Source organism: Tursiops truncatus, chromosome 13 (genome assembly GCF_011762595.2).
Source record: "Tursiops truncatus isolate mTurTru1 chromosome 13, mTurTru1.mat.Y, whole genome shotgun sequence".
Classification (NCBI taxonomy): domain Eukaryota; kingdom Metazoa; phylum Chordata; class Mammalia; order Artiodactyla; family Delphinidae; genus Tursiops; species Tursiops truncatus.
Genome location: NC_047046.1, coordinates 43947933 through 43963020, shown reverse-complemented (window position 1 = coordinate 43963020; position 15088 = coordinate 43947933). Strand labels below are relative to the sequence as shown.

The 15088-nt window shown below is 37.1% G+C and overlaps 1 pseudogene; it reads left to right on the top strand.

The window, feature by feature from the left end:
- Nucleotides 1–12844: 12844 nt before the first annotated feature.
- LOC101315598 (DNA replication complex GINS protein PSF2 pseudogene) overlaps nucleotides 12845–15088 on the top strand; it is a 63575-nt pseudogene continuing 61331 nt past the window's right edge.

The window sequence follows — 15088 nt, the reverse complement described above, 5'->3', positions numbered from 1 at the left end:
TTTTTCCCCTTCTATTTCACAAATTGATTTTTTTCTCCCAGGGTAGTTTTCCATTTATTAAACTTTTTTTCTTCCTATTTCACACTGACTGTTTCCTCCTTCATATGTGGTATAGAGTATGCTATGGTATGTCAATCATATTTCTCCTGCAGGATTAAAGGATTTATTCCCCCAGCTACTGAGATAGTTGTCAGCTGACCCCTCTCAGCTTTCAGTCCACTACTTGAATTGCCTCAGCTGGCTGTTCCATTTAAACAAATGCCATGTGCTTTTCTTAGGACAGCTACAACGCAACGTTTAACCAACAATGGAACATAAACTCTCAGAGCCCTTGCTCCAAAACTTTTGCAGGACTATCTCAGCTTCAAAGTCCCCTGTAGTGTCAGCTGTATCCTTGTGGTAAATGGATTGTAGCACCATTTTTCCCTTTACCCAATCCTACCACCTCTCCCTACCCTACAGGTAGGTGTTGATCCCCAGACCTCTCCCTCATACACGTCCTGCGTGATACTCTCAGTGTTGGCTTCATGGGAAACCCAGACTTCAACATGTGATTGTTGGTTCCCCAATATATAAGAATTAAAATTGAGAGTGTAAGAACCCTCTGCTACTAGGTAAAATGGTAGGTGTCCATATAATTCTTCCCTCTGAATGGCAAACATTTCTGGAGGGGCTGCATGGCATCTCATTAGTAAGTTTCAACTTAGGGTAAGACTAGGAGACAGTATCAGATGTGTCGACCCACAGATGCCAGAATGAGGAAGGCTCTACTTTGTGAAGCACAACAAACACTCTAGAGGTCTTAACAATCCCCCAAATTATTTTTACATATAGTGCCAAAACGTTGGTAGTGGGATGCCTGGTAAACCCCTGGATTATAGAGGAATCAATATTTCTATATAAAGAACTTCAATGAATTCCTTTATTTTTTAAATCCCATTCTCTACCACATTTCCTAAAGCTTTGCCATGCTTCTAACAGCAGGTAAGTTCCAATTGTTACTGTAGTCTCCTCTAGACTATTCTGGACTCTGATGTGTTTTCTCCATTAACACTCTTCCATGTTCTTTCTAACTTCCAAAAATTTGTTGAAATAACCCATTCGCTGATCGATCCTCTTACTATTCTCTTCATTGAATTCAGTTTATATTTCTATATTTTCTTTATTTCAGTGGGGTCTGAAAATGGATTAGAAATAAAGAAGTACTCAGTTTGTTATGCTAAACTGAAAACACTCTCCCAATTTAAACACTATCCTACTTACAAGAGACTTCATCACGTCTATAAATTTGTAGGCATGTGCTGTCGTAGCAGTAGCACTGTCCAAAAAACCAGGAGGCTTGAGTTCTAGTTCATATATCAAATAATTAAGCACGTGGCATTGGGCAAGTAACTTTACTAAGTCTCATTTTTTTGCCCAAAATGTTTATTCAAGGATAGTTATTTAAATTTTGGAGAAAATCTTAAATATTTGTGATGACTGCAAATTTAGATACACGGCTATAGGGAAAAAAATGAACAACAAATCCAAACTGTATATTTTCATAACAGCTGAAGGCTAATATTCTACTTTAATGCTTTTCAGGATGCTAGATTTGAATATCATTTAGATTCCAACTAGAAGGAGGATTTAATTCTAGCAGCTTCACTATGTAAATTAGAATTGGCCTACTTTCTGAAGAGATTACTCGTATCTGTTGGTTCTTTAAATTATCCCGTCAGTTATGACTCATGTGTCCATAAGCCAGTTATTGATATGTTTCTGGGAACTCAACTTTCTCTAATTGTAGCTCTGTTTTTATTTATTTTTTTATTTATTCTTTTTTAACATCTTTATTACAGTATAATTGCTTTACAATGGTGTGTCAGTTTCTGCTTTATAACAAAGTGAATCAGTTATACATATACATATGTCCCCATATCGCTTCCCTCTTGCATCTCTCTCCCTCCCACCCTCCTTATCCCACCCCTCTAGGTGGTCACAAAGCACAGAGCTGATCTCCCTGTGCTATGCAGCTGCTTCCCAAGAGCTATCTATTTTACATTTGGTAGTGAATATATGTCCATGCCACTCTCTCACTTTGTCCCAGCTTACCCTTCCCACTCCCCCTATCCTCAAGTCCATTCTCTAGTAGGTCTGCATCTTTATTCCTGTCTTGCCCCTAGGTTCTTCTGACCATTTTTTTTTTCTTTTTTTTAGATTCCATATATATGTGTTAGCATACGGTATTTGTTTTTCTCTTTCTGACTTACTTCACTCTGTATGATAGTCTCTAGGTCTATCCACCTCATTACAGATAACTCAGTTTCATTCCTTTTTATGGTTGAGTAATATTCCATTGGATATATGTGCCACATCTTTATCCATTCATCTGTTGATGGACATTTAGGTTGCTTCCATGACCTGGCTATTGTAAATAGAGCTGCAATGAACATTTTGGTACATGACTCTTTTTGACTTACGGTTTCTTCAAGGTATATGCCCAATAGTGGGATTGCTGGGTCGTATGGTAGTTCTATTTTGAGTTTTTTAAGGAACCTCCATACTGTTCTCCATAGTGGCTGTATCAATTTACATTCCCACCAACAGTGCAAAAGGGTTCCCTTTTCTCCACACCCTCTCCAGCATTTATTGTTTGTAGATTTTCTGATGATGGCCATTCTGACCAGTGTGAGATGATATCTCATTGTAGTTTTGATTTGCATTTCGCTAATGATTAATGATGTTGATTATTCTTTCATGTGTTTGTTGGTAATCTGTATATCTATTTAGGGCTTCTGCCCATTTTTAGATTGAGTTGTTTGTTTTTTTGATATTGAGCTGCATGAGTTGCTTGTATGTTTTGGAGATTAATCCTTTGTCAGTTGCTTCGTTTGCAAATATTTTCTCCCATTCTGAGGGTTGTCTTTTCGTCTTGTTTATGGTTTCCTTTGCTGTGCAAAAGCCTTTAAGTTTCATTAGGTCCCATTTGTTAATTTTGTTTTTATTTCCATTTCTCTAGGAGGTGGGTCAAAAAGGATCTTGCTGTGATTTATGTCATAGAGAGTTCTGCCTAGGTTTTCCTCTAAGAGTTTGATGGTGTCTGGCCTTACACTTAGGTCTTTAATCCATTTTGAGTTTATTTTTGTGTATGGTGTTAGGGAATGTTCTAATTTCATTCTTTTACATGTAGCTGTCCAGTTTTCCCAGCACCACTTATTGAAGAAACTGTCTTTTCTCCACTGTATATTCTTGCCTCCTTTATCAAAGATAAGGTGACCATATGTGCGTGGGATTATCTCTGGGCTTTCTATTCTGTTCCATTGATCTATATTTCTGTTTTTGTGCCAGTACCATACTGTCTTGATTACTGTAGCTTTGTAGTATAGTCTGAAGTCAGGAAGCCTGATTCAACCAGCTCCATTTTTCTGTCTCAAGATTGCTTTGGCTATTCGGGGTCTTTTGTGTTTCCATACAAATTGTGAAACTTTTTGTTCTAGTTCTGTGAAAAATGCCAGTGGTAGTTTGATAGGGATTGCATTGAATCTGTAGATTGCTTTGGGTAGTAGAGTCATTTTCACAATGTTGATTCTTCCAATCCAAGAACATGGTATATCTCTCCATCTATCTGTATCATCTTTAATTTCTTTCATCAGTGTCTTATAATTTTCTGCATACAGGTCTTTTGTCTTCTTAGGTAGGTTTATTCCTAGATCATTTATTCTTTTTGTTGCAATAGTAAATGGAGTATTTTCCTAATTTCACTTTCATATTTTTCATCATTATTGTATAGGAAAGCAAGAGATTTCTGTGCATTAATTTTGTATCCTGCTACTTTACCAAATTCATTGATTAGCTCTAGTAGATTTCTGGTAGCATCTTTAGGATTCTCTATGTATAGTATCATGTCATCTGCAAACAGTGACAGCTTTACTTCTTCTTTTCCGATTTGGATTCCTTTTATTTCTTTTGCTTCTCTGACTGCTGTGGCTAAAACTTCCAAAACTATGTTGAATAATAGTGGTGAGACTGGGCAACCTTGTCTTGTTCCTGATCTTCGTGGAAATGGTTTCAATTTTTCACCATTGAGGACGATGTTGGCTGTGGGTTTGTCATATATGGCCTTTATTATGTGTAGCAAAGTTCCCTCTATGCCTACTTTCTGCAGGGTTTTTATCATAAATGGGTATTGAATTTTGTCAAAAGCTTTCTCTGCATCTATTGAGATGATCATATGGTTTTTCTCCTTCAATTTGTTAATATGGTGTATCATGTTGATTGATTTGCATATATTGAAGAATCCTTGCATTCCTGGGATAAACTCCACTTGATCATAGTGTATGATCCTTTTAATGTGCTGTTGGATTCTGTTTGCTAGTATTTTTTTGAGGTATTTTACATCTATGTTCATCAGTGATATTGGCCTGTAGTTTTCTTTCTTTGTGACATCTTTGTCTGGTTTTGGTATCAGAGTGATGGTGGCCTCGTAGAATGAGTTTGGGAGTGGTCCTCCCTCTGCTATATTTTGGAAGAGTTTGAGAAGGATAGGTGTTAGCTCTCCTCTGAATGTTTGATAGAATTCACCTGTGAAGCCATCTGGTCCTGGGCTTTTGTTTGTTGGAAGATTTTTAATCACAGTTTCAATTTCAGTACTTGTGATTGGTCTGTTCGTATATTCTATTTCTTCCTGGTTCAGTCATGGAAGGTTGTGCATTTCTAAGAATTTGTCCATTTCTTCCAGCTTGTCCATTTTATTGGCATATAGTTGATGGTAGTAATCTCTCATGATCCTTTGTATTTCTGCAGTGTAAGTTGTTACTTCTCCTTTTTCATTTCTAATTCTATTGATTTGAGTCTTCTCCCTTTTTTTCTTGATAATTCTAGCTAATGGTTTATCAATTTTGTTTAACATCTCAGAGAACCAGCTTTTAGTTTTATTGATCTTTGTTATTGTTTTCTTTGTTTCTATTTCATTTATTTCTGATCTGATCTTTACGATTTCTTTCCTTCTGCTAACTTTGGGGAGGGTTTTTTTCTTCTTTCTCTAATTGCTTTAGGTGTAAGGTTAGGTTGTTTATTTGAGATGTTTTTTGTTTCTTAAGGTAGGCTTGTATAGCTATAAACTTCCCTCTTAGAACTGCTTTTGCTGCATCCCATAGGTTTTGGGTCATTGTCTTTTCATTGTCATTTGTTTCTAGGTATTTTTTGATTTCCTCTTTGATTTCTTCAGTGATCTCTTGGTTTGTAGCTCTGTTTTAAAATCACAAGTGAATTTATGCATTCATGTATGATTTGGTACAGAAGAGGGGCATTCCATTAGTTTCATTTGCTCTTGATTTGGGCATTTCAAAAATGATCTGGCCTATTTCCCTATTATATGCCCATTAAGCTTATTTTGATGAATATGAGTCATCTGCAATTTACTGAACATAACATGGAAACAAATCATTTTTAAAACTAAGCAAAATTGTGTCACAGGTCAAACATGAATAAGGTCTTTATCATCTTTTTTGGAACATTTTTATCAAATAATAATTGAAGTGTCTAATACAATTCTAGCCTTTTAAATGTTAGTCATCTATGTGGGATCTGGAGAAAAAAACATTGTAAAATTTCTGCTCCAGTATATTTGCTGCATTTATTAGAATAAAGCTTTAGATTCTTACTGTGAATAGATAGGATTTCCACATAACTGGAAATGGTGTTATAAAACTCCATCAAAGAGAACTCATTTATGAGCTGGTAGGGACTAATAATGACCTCTAATTGTGTGACAGGATTAAGCATTTGGGGCTTTCAAATTCATTTCATAGGAAAATCTTTGAATATATATTGTAAGTGAATGTCATAATTATTTTTCTAAAATAGTCAAGTAGGAAATGTGTAGAAACATTAAATGACTTAATTTTCAGGAAACTATAACACATAGATAATCTTTATAATGTAGTTCTGAATAAGAATTTCCCTGGTCATCTATTTCCAGATATCCTAAAAAAAGTCCACAATATGCTCTTGAAATCATTTCCAGATCCAGATATCTTTGACATTTGAAAGTAAATTTACATTCAAATAGAATCCATATTTTCACCATTTATTTAATTTCTTTAATTAAGCCATTGACTGTGGAGCGAAAACTAGATTTGGAAACTGACTCCACTCTTAGTAAGTATGTAACTGTGGGTGAGCTACTTATCCTTACTGTGCCTCTGTTTTCTCAACTGTAAAATGGGGATAATAATTATTTCTACCTCATAGGATTGATTTAGAAATTAAATGAGTTTTTACAGATTAAGTTCATACAAGATTCCTGACATATATAGCAAGTTTACAATATGTGTTTGCTATAATAAAAATAATTATTACTATAATGGCAAATAAAGGGCACATTTTTTCCTTTATTTTATTATATTCTCACATGTTTATTAAATCACCTTGACTTTTTTCATGTCAAAATTAATATTCTGATGTCTGCAACTTTTCATAAAATTCTAGTAATTTTCATATATTTACTCACTTTAATTTTAGGCAAAATAATGTTTAGTGAATTTTCTGTGCCAAAACTTACATTAAAAATATGGGGTGGGCTTCCCTGGTGGCGCAGCGGTTGAGAGTCCGCCTGCCGATGCAGGGTACACAGGTTCGTGCCCCGGTCCAGGACTATCCCACATGCCACGGAGCGGCTGGGCCCGTGAGCCATGGCCGCTGAGCCTGCGCATCCGGAGCCTGTTGCTCTGCAATGGGAGAGGCCACAACAGTGAGAGGCTCGCGTACCACAAAAAAAAAAAAAAAAAAAAATGGGGAAAGTATCACTATTATGGAACTTCGTACCCTTAAGGAGCTTACAAGCTAGAGGACTGTTACCCACATAAATAGAGTTCAATGGAATATGTGGACAAGTGCTTTATTTTCACTTTGGAGATATAAGAGCACAGTGAAGGAAGGGTTAAATTCCACTAAACTGATGAGACAGGTGACATTTGAGATGAGCCTTGGAGAATGTGTAAGATTGCAAGAGATAGAGATGAAAGGAAGTTCATTCAGGTAGAATTTTTTTAAAAACACACTAGAAAATATGTAAAATAGAAAGCACAGGTGTATTGACATGAAGGTAAGTCATCTAGTGGTCTAATCCAACTTGAGTTCAGAAATATTTAAAAGGAAAAATTCTCATAGCCACAGGGTTAACTAATTCTTATTATCTTACTATAATGCATATATACATACCACAATACCAGTTTAAGTACCTCCTGTTATAGTTCTTACCTAAATATAAAATTAAAACTTCTATAAATTACATTAAAAACTACCAAACCAGTAAAATTCACAGCAAGAACATTAATGCAATGTAATGAATGATAATATCTGCAAGTAAATCACTGCTCAAAATAGGAAAAAGTTAAAGCCCAGGTCCTTCTGAATTTGTCATGTCTGTATATATTACCATATGCCTTGTGAAAACTCAGTTCTCCCACTCTTCCTCTATGCCCAAACTACCAGGATACACTTGCTTATAGAGCACACAAAGACATTAACTAGCAATTGTTGATGCTATTACATGATTTATGTATTAACCCGATTTCTCTTATAATTTCCTTTCAACATTTAAGGTAGTCCTTCTTGGTGCCAATATTATTATAAGCACAAATACAAATTCAATATGAAAATAATGCAATAGGTGAACCTATATATGGTTAGATACACATGTATCAATACATATATTTGGAGAGAGAGAAAGAAAAGGAGCCTGGACAGCTGTCACTCAGCCAGTCCCTGGCCTTACCTACTGAACATAAACAATTTCACAGAACACCAGCATCGAAAAAGACCTCTCTGTGACCATCCTGGAGCAGACAGAGACAAGACCACTTCATAGTCATGTCTGAGCACAGATAAAACAAGATCAAACAGACAAACAAAAAATGAGCGAACAGTGAAAAAACAAATCACGAAAATGATCAAACATGGCATTCCCCCAGCTAACATCAGTGACTGCTGTTTCCTTACCAAATGGTGTGTTAGCCTCACTCTGTTCCTCTTGCATCCCAGATAAAACATATTAAGATAACAATTGATAGAACTGCCCCCACTTTCTGAGAGCACCCAACCAAAGCTTCACTAGACCATCAAAATCCTAACACAAAGTCTAATCCTATAGGAAGGTATTAGGAAGTCTAAGCCTTCCTAGCACCCCTTTTTTGGTTCCCCATGTTGTGTAGTCTCTCTTATTGCAAGAAGCACCAATAAACACAACTTTCAGTAGAGACGTGTTCCTGGCGGTCTTTGACTAGTGTGTGTTAAATACATAGATGGATAGATAGATAGATAAATAGATCATACATACATAGCTGCATACATATATATATGTATACATATATACATATTTGTGTGGATATATATTTGTTTTCATCTAAAGCTTTTAGTTCTTTCAAAACCCCAAATGAGAAAAAGCAAGAACATAAATACTTAGAGGTATTAAGTTTACATCATGTCACTGATGGACTTAAAGGTCAGGCTCAAAGCTTTATTCTAGAGACAACCCTTGAAGGAGAAGTTACAGGATCCAACGTTAGAAAAGTTAACGGTTTATGTACACTACCCATGCGAACTTTATTTTCCCCAATATTTTCCTAGGCGTATTTCCATTTCTATTTCAAGGGTTCTTTATTTTTTAATAAGTCATTTCAACATTCAGGCTATAGAATGCTTCTCGCGCAGACTATTTTTTTTTTTGGTCCAAAGATATATGTTAGTATTTTATAGTATATATGACCTACATAATACATATTCTATATGACAGGAACCATACCATTACCCCAGTATGAAAGGGAAATATGGACATAATCCATTTCACTTAGTAACACCAAAATAGGCACAGAACTTTGAAAGAAGCTTGACCCATGCAAAACATATTGTACTTTTCACCTCTCCTGCCAACCATCTACTAGTCATAGGCAGTAAATGACTACTGTTCCATACTTGATGATTTAGCTATAGCAATCTATTAAGAGCTCACAGTCTACCTTAGAACATAATGACCCTGACCCCTTTCTTCAACTCTTTTTGTTCCTTATCCATCATTCATATTATGTTATAAATAGGGTTAACCATTACATGTATATTAACATTTCTAACACTAAATTTGAGATTTAAAATCTGCTCCTATATATAACATCTAAGTAAAATTCTAAGGCAGGGGAGAATGGTGTTTAAAGACTGGAGTTATATTAAGATAAGGTTAAAGATTTGGAAAGTACATAGTACTTATTAAAACTGGTAGCATTTCCAAAAAACCTTCTATGTTGGTCAAACTGTGAGAGCAAGAAAATATTATGCAGAAGATGGAGAGATGCTCAGAAACAGGCGTCTGCAGATGCATCATCAAACCCCAAATATCCACTTACTAGAAAAAAAGGAAGACAAGAAAAACAAAAGAACAAAAAAATTGTATTTGCTAAATGTCAGTGCTAAGACCAAGATTCAGTATTCTTACTCCAAATAGGAAATGGGCTGATGCTTACAAAAGGTTACAAAGATTCAAGTATCTGGCTGTCATAGCAAATCCAAGTATGCTCTTGGCATCTGGAAGGACTGGTATTAGACAATGGAGACAAAGTTAAGGGTTCAAGGAGAAAAGGCATATTATCTACCAAGACCAGCATTACAGTAACAGTGCTAAACCAGAAATTTTCTGACTAAAGTCTTTCAGAGTCACCTTGGTCTTTAAGTCAGAATTGGTTCCAAAGTCTGAGTTAGGATTAAATCTATAAATACACGTGAAAGTGATCGTGACCATGAGAAAGAGAAAGTGTAGAAGCAGAGCCAGGCACCCCAGTAAAATATAATTAGGAATTTTTATTAAAATAACTATTACAATTATAAACAAATTAACTCTTGGCTATAAAAGTATTCCACTTCAAGTGAAAACAATCGTGATTAATCTGTGTAATTCAGCATTATAAGATTTTACCCATCTCTCTCCTAATTAAGATTACCAGTTGGGCTAGCTGGCTCCATTTCAAAGTAAATTGTTATATTATTAACTAAATACCATAGATTTTTCTCTGTCTCATGTCTTCTAATAACAGTGACAAAAATTCAGAGAAGACTAATTAGCAGGGGCATCAACATGTATCTCAGAAGAGTAAACTTACTGCTTCATTTTCTCAGCCATATGGCTGAGAGATCACACTAGGCGTGACCTTTCCAGCAGCGAGGTCAGAATTTCATTTATAAATAGATAATTGGAAATTCATCCATCTGAGATTCCATGGTGCTGAAGAACTAAGTTTTTCAGCGATAGCTATTAAAAGACCCAAAGGATAAAAACCATCTTCTTTTCAACACCATATGAGCAGGCCTGTGGGGATTCTGAAATACTTAAGCAAAAGTTATATGAAGTTATGTGTTTGTGTATGTGTGTGTGTATGTGTGTGTGTATGTGTTTCTTTCTAATTATATATGTGCATATGAACACTAGTTATAGTAAAACGAATTAAAATATGCCCTTACCATGAATGAATTTCTCAACAACTCAAGTGGCTTTTAAAGATAAATTTTTTCCATCTTATTTTTGGAAGTTCCAAAAACTTACCTACTTTCTCAGCCTTGCTCTCTATCAATGATTCTCAGTCCTGGTCGCACATTAGAATCACCTCGGGCATTCTATTAAAAACTGATATTATATCCTACTTTAGAGATTTTGATTTAGTTAGACTAGGGTACGACCCTGGTATTTTTCAACAGTTCCCCACGTGATTCTAATATATGGTCAAGGTTGAAAACTGGTCTAAATGACATGTGTGGTGAGCACAAAGATGTGCCTCTACCCCAGATCTCTAAGAGAGGACTCTCTGTCCAGCTGTAAGAATTGAGGTCAGCAGACCACCCAGCTGTTGGCTCTTTGAAAGTCTGTCTTAGCTGCTAAGAGCCACCTTGCCTGGGGTCATGCCCTTCCCAGAGCAGCCAAGTCATTGACTGAGTGAGGTGAGGGTATTAAGGTCCAGCTATAATTAAGACAATGCAGGACCCTCTGATGGGCAGAATTTGCTCCAGATCCTCATTATGTTGACCAAGGCTTTATCAAGCCTGTATCAGAATTTGACTTCTTCTGCCCAAATCTGCTTCCTACCCCTAACTTTCACATATGCTGATAATAAACATCTTCTGCTCCAAACTCCATCACAGCATCTGCTTCTGGAGAACTCAGTCTGTGACAACAGAATGATATCATGCTCACGGATGGTGGTAAAGATGTTTAAACTGTGTATGCCCCTCATTTTTAACCCAGCATTACTTCAAGGTTAAGCATTCAGACTCTGGAATTAAAATTCTTGGATTCATATCCCACTTCTCTGTGACTTTGTTACCAGTAATTTATCAATACTTCTCTGTGCCTCAGTTTTCTCATCTACAAAATATACATAATTATTGTTCCATAATAGTAAGATAATTATAAGGATTAAATGACATAATCCAAGAATCATTCTTAGCATGGTGACAGGCACACATCACTTCATACGCTTCAAATGCTTCATAAATTGTAGCTATTTCCTGGGGGAGATTAATTCTATGTGAATTGGATACGACTGTCCTCAACCCACCCCTAGATTCAGAGATGGACCTGTGACTCCAGCCTTTCAAAGTTCTTCTGGGGGTGGGCTTTTTTATTTTGGAGGCTTTTTTGTTTTTTTTGTTTTGTTTTTCATTTTCCCTTGGAGTAGAATCTATTTCTGTGGGAAGCTGAATAATGGCCACAAAGACATAAGAGAGAGGCAGAGAAAAGGTCATATGACAATGGAAATAAAGTTTGGAGTGATGTGCTTTGAAGATGGAGGAAGGGGCCACAAGCCAAAGAACACCAGCAGCTGGTAGAAGCTGGAAAGGCAAAGAAATGGATTTTCCCCTCAATGTCTTCAGAAGAAATCAGACTGGCTGACATCTTGACTTTAGCCCAGTGAAACTGATTTTGGACTTCTGACCTCCAGAACCATAAAGGAGTAAATTTGTGTTGTTTTAAAACATCAAGTTTGGGGTAATTTGCCCCAGCAGCCATAGGAAACCAATTTAGTTTCTGACCACCTGAACACACTTCCCGTTTTAGAACCATCCGCCATTGTGTGGAAATTGTTGGAAAGCAAGGCCCTGTCTCTCTTCGTGGAGAGCAAGAGAGGTATTCTTTTATGTCATTCTGGGAAACAAGTTCCTGAGACACTGGGGATTCTTGATAGTAAACCAGAGACTTACATCAGCTAGCTTAAGCAGATATGAAGTTAATTGAAAAGCTGCCATGAAGCTCATAAAAATATGTTGGCCGGACTTGGCTCAACAACATATGAATCCTGTCTTATAAGCTGACTTGGGTACCACTCCAGTAAGAGCCTAATACACAGCGGCAGTGACCAAACTTGAATCCCCTACCTAAGAACAACCAGACGCCTAGGGACAAGCTCATTGCCTTTAATGTTTTCCACATAAGAGGGAAGCAATTTGTCAGAACTAGAATAGAAATGGATTCTAATTTGGATTTTATCATTCTGCAAGCCATACCAGCTGTAATCTTCTCATTTGCCTTCTATGCCATCATTTTATGCTAACAGCATTGCTTAGGATCAAGAAGTCAATGCATAGCAAAATAAGTAAATATTTTGGGCTGGTAGTCCAAGGATTCATTGGTTTTACATAAAAATCAGACAAAAATAGATGGTCTTGTAGAATAATGGAATGACATATAGAAGACTTAAAGAAAGCTCTAGTTTGGAAAGAACACAGCTCACCAATGGTTGCATCAAATTGAAAGCTGAGACTATTAGACCTGTTAGTCCACTGAGAGATAAGGCAACGAGAAGATTATATTGCTTCTAGGACTATGGTTATCGACAATCAGCTGGAAAACAAACATTGCGACTTTACAGTGGAAGAAAGAAGACGTATGAATGAAATCAAGAGATTGCCTGAGACAACTCCTTATAGTAGCATGTTTGGCAGTAACCATGAATGGAAAACTACAGCAATCCCATGCAAGTAAGAGGCTGCCATACCTCAGAAACTATGGTCTACTCACCACACTGGATAAAGAACTTAACTCCAAAAGCTGAGTTACTAGTTAAAGTAAAATGAGACACGAAGTGTATTACAGAAGAGAACTTTAAAATAGAAGTTCCAGGGGCTTCCCTGGTGGCGCAGTGGTTGGGAGTCCGCCTGCCGATGCAGGGGACGTGGGTTCATGCCCCGGTCCGGGAGGATCCCACGTGCCACGGAGCAACTGGGCCCGTGAGCCACGGCCGCTGGGCCTGTGCATCTGGAGCCTGTGCTCCGCAGCGGGAGAGGCCACGGCAGTGAGAGGCCCGCGTACCGCAAAAAAATAAAAAAATAAAAAAAATAGGAGTTCCCATCTCAAAAACAGTTGAGACAAGTAAGTAATGCCTTACTATATTTCCTTCCTTCCCTGATCTGTCATATATGTATTTAAACATTCAAATTGATTTTCCCTTCCTCTTTACTAAAAGGGTAGCCTTTAATGGATATTTGTCAGCTTCTGCTATGTGGCCTTTGAAAATATTTCCTAGTTGGATGGAATCCTCATTGGGTGGATTATGTTTAAAGGTAGGAACCACTCGTGAAATCTGAAGGGGGCACAACATCTCTTTATCTGCTCTCTGGCAGTTAGGACACAGGCATAGCATCTGGATTATTCCAATCTGCTGCTGCTGTCCAGAAATACTTAGAGATTTTTGTGGGTTTAGTTTGGAGAACAGGAATTACTGAGCCAATACTCTATCGTCCAATGCTAGAAAAGTCAGCAGTAGTAGGGAGTGACTGATGGCGCCTTAGCCTCCGTAACTTATGCCCGTTTATCCAGATCAGTTCTCTAGACCGCCCCCCCCCCCAATTTGGCAGACTACTAAATATTCTTCCAATAAATTTATTTTTTCTTCTTTACATAAGTTACGCAGTTAGCTTCTGTTTTGTAGCAAAGAATCCTTTTTGGTGCGTGCAATTTAGTAAACTCATAAGATGTAAATCTTGGATTGATAATGGTGATTGTTTGCTATATGAAAAGATTGTGTCTGAGAAAGGAAAATAGAGAAAGAGAGAGAGTTCTGAAAAAAACATGAACCGTTGTATCTACTGGTGCTTGAAGCCATCTACCAATGGATTTTTAATTCAGTCACATGAGCTAATAAACCCCTCCCATGACCCCTAGCTTTCCTTTCTTTGTTTGTTTGCTCTACTTAGACTAGTTCCAGTTCCATTTCTGTTACTTAAAACCAAAAGAATCTTGAATAGTACATGAGTGTTTATGGGAAAAATAGCATTAATTTTACAGTTATAAGGATTTCATGTGCTATTTGCACTTTGTGGATCAAATCCTAAATAACTGTATCTAAAATAGCTCATGGACTTGAGGACACGGGGAGGAGGAAGGGTAAGCTGGGACAAAGTGAGAGAGTGGCATGGACATATATACACTACCAAATGTAAAAACGTTAGCTAGTGGGAAGCAGCCACATAGCACAGGGAGATCAGCTCGGTGCTTTGTGACCACCTAGAGGGGTGGGATAGGGAGGGTGGAGGGAGACGCAAGAGTCAGCAGATATGGGGATATACGTATATGTATAGCTGATTCACTTTGTTATAAAGCAGAAACTAAGACACCATTGTAAAGCAATTATACTCCAATAAAGATGTTAAAAAAATAAATAAAATATCTCTTTCTCCCAGAAAAAAAATTAGAAGTTTGTTACTAGTAACCTCAGTTTCCTAAGTCAGCGTGAAAGAGGAGTGCTTTTTACTTGGAATTACCAGGATTTCTTCATGTCTCAGGGAATGAACTGAAGAAGCATGTCCAATTAAATGCTTCATCATATCTGAGAGTTCAAGGTAGGTATCAAAAGTTAACGTGTGTGTGTGTGTGTCAGATAAGAAGGGTAAATAAGAGTAAGAAGCTATGGGGTCAAATGAAAGAAAGGGAGGTTCTTGGTACCAGTTCTGGAGACAACTTTTCCACTTGATCCCATTATTTTTTTGCAGGGATGTTGAGGGTCCCTGTAAAGGGGCTGAGAGAGCTGGACTACTAGGTGAACCTACCACACCAATGTTGATTGTCAGT